The sequence below is a fragment of the Coregonus clupeaformis genome, chromosome 8 (genome assembly GCF_020615455.1).
Source record: "Coregonus clupeaformis isolate EN_2021a chromosome 8, ASM2061545v1, whole genome shotgun sequence".
Taxonomy (NCBI): Eukaryota; Metazoa; Chordata; class Actinopteri; order Salmoniformes; family Salmonidae; genus Coregonus; species Coregonus clupeaformis.
The window spans coordinates 4,180,825-4,183,324 of record NC_059199.1 but is presented as its reverse complement, the minus strand read 5'-3'; the positions used below and the strand labels follow the sequence as shown (position 1 = coordinate 4,183,324).

The following is a 2,500-nucleotide window of genomic DNA, read 5'->3' as shown; positions in this document are numbered from 1 at the left end:
AGTTACCTCTCTCTTCTCCTCCTCTAGTTACCTCTCTCTTCTCCTCCTCTAGTTACCTCTCTCTTCTCCTCCTCTAGTTACCTCTCTCTTCTCCTCCTCTAGTTACCTCTCTTCTCCTCCTCTAGTTACCTCTCTCTTCTCCTCCTCTAGTTACCCCTCTCTTCTCCTCCTCTAGTTACCTCTCTCTTCTCCTCCTCTAGTTACCTCTCTTCTCCTCCTCCAGTTACCTCTCTTCTCCTCCTCTAGTTACCTTTTTTTTTTTTTTTTTCACCTTTATTTAACCAGGTAAGCCAGTTGAGAACAGGTTCTCATTTACAACTGCGACCTGGCCAAGATAAAGCAAAGCAGTGTGATAAAAACAACAACACAGAGTTACATATGGGGTAAAAAAAACATAAAGTCAGAAATACAACAGAAAATATATATACAGTGTGTGCAAATGTAGCAAGTTATGGAGGTAAGGCAATAAATAGGCTATAGTGCAGAATAATTACAATAGTATTAACACTGGAATGCTAGATGTGCAAGAGATTATGTGCAAATAGAGATACTGGGGTGCAAAAGAGCAAATTAAATAACAATATAGGGATGAGGTAGTTGGGTGGGCTAATTTCAGATGGGCTGTGTACAGGTGCAGTGATCGGTGAAGGTGCTCTGACAACTGATGCTTAAAGTTATTGGGGGAGATAAGAGTCTCCAGCTTCAGAGATTTTTGCAATTCGTTCCAGTCATTGGCAGCAGAGAACTGGAAGGAATGGCGGCCAAAGGAGGTGTTGGCTTTGGGAATGACCAGTGAGATATACCTGCTGGAGCGCAGACTACATGTGGGTGCTGCTATGGTGACCAATGAGCTAAGATAAGGCGGGGATTTGCCTAGCAGTGATTTATAGATGGCCTGGAGCCAGTGGGTTTGACGACGAACATGTAGTGAGGACCAGCCAACAAGAGCGTACAGGTCACAGTGGTGGGTAGTGTATGGGGCTTTGGAGACAAAACGGATGGCACTGTGATAGACTACATCCAATTTGCTGAGTAGAGTGTTGGAGGCTATTTTGTAAATGACATCGCCGAAGTCAAGGATCGGTAGGATAGTCAGTTTTACGAGGGCATGTTTGGCAGCATGAGTGAAGGAGGCTTTGTTGCGAAATAGGAAGCCGATTCTAGATTTAACTTTGGATTGGAGATTCTTTATGTGAGTCTGGAAGTTGAGTTTACAGTCTAACCAGACACCTAGATATTTGTAGTTGTCCACATACTCTAGGTCAGACCCGTCGAGAGTGGTGATTCTAGTCGGGTGGGCGGGTGCTAGCAGCGTTCGATTGAACCTCTCTCTTCTCCTCCTCTAGTTTCCTCTCTCTTCTCCACTCCTCTTCTCCTTTGTTCATTTCGAGGGACCTTGTATCATCCAGGTATGACTAAATTTCAACTGATGAAAATGTTACAGGATATTACAGGACAAAACACCTGACAGGCGACAACGATGAAGATCAAACTGCTTCTGCTGATCTGGACTGCATCTGTCAACAGCCTGCCGGTTAGTAGCCTGATGATGAAGGTGGTGATGGCAGTGATGATGATGGTGATGATGATGATGATGATGGTGGTGGTGATGATGATGAAGGTGGTGATGGTGGTGGTGATGAAGGTGGTGATGGTGGTGGTGATGAAGGTGGTGATGGTGGTGGTGATGATGATGATGAAGGCGGTGATGGTGGTGATGAAGGTGGTGATGGTGGTGGTGATGATGATGATGATGATGAAGGTGGTGATGTAGGTGATGAAGGTGGTGATGATGATGATGATGATGAAGGTGGTGATGGTGGTGATGATGATGATGATGATGATGGTGGTGGTGATGAAGGTGGTGATGGTGGTGGTGATGATGATGGTGGTGGTGATGAAGGTGGTTGTGATGATGATGATGATGATGATGATGTTGATGATGATGATGGTGGTGATGAAAATGGCGAGAATGAGGTTGGTGATGATGAAGATGATGATGATGATGTTTATGGTGATGAACATCTCTCCTCCTGAATGTCCAGATAGAGGAGTTGATGTCAGTTTCTGAAGGGAGTGTAGATGACAACACTACCACCAACAACACGGTTAATAGAGCTTTGAGAGATAAAGAAAGAGAGAGTATTCAATTCATTACCATAACGTGTTGTCTGTGTGTCTTGCAGTGGCAAGCCTCCCCCCTGTCTGGAGTCAGCCCCTGGGGGATAGACGAGGAGGAAGAGAGAGGAGAGGACCCAGACGGCAGCTCAGCCTGGACTGGCCAGGACAGCAGAGAGGGGTGGGGCCTCACCTTAGAGGGGTTGCTGGGAGTCACGCCTACCACATTCCCACAACCAACCAGAGCACAGGACAGTGGCCCCTCCCCCAGACCTGCTAACGTGAGGAGGGGTCGGAGTCTCAAGGTTGATGACATCACAAGCGATGACATTACAGATGATGACATCAGAGAGGAGGAGCTGACAATATCCTATAATACTCT

General features: G+C 46.2%; 1 protein-coding gene across 1 annotated transcript in view; it reads left to right on the top strand.

Moving 5' to 3' along the window:
• The window catches only part of LOC121571010 (sodium/hydrogen exchanger 9B2-like), a 148,332-nt gene that overhangs the window by 108,072 nt on the left and 37,760 nt on the right, over nt 1-2,500 (top strand). The gene's annotated exons all lie outside the window — the stretch shown is intronic.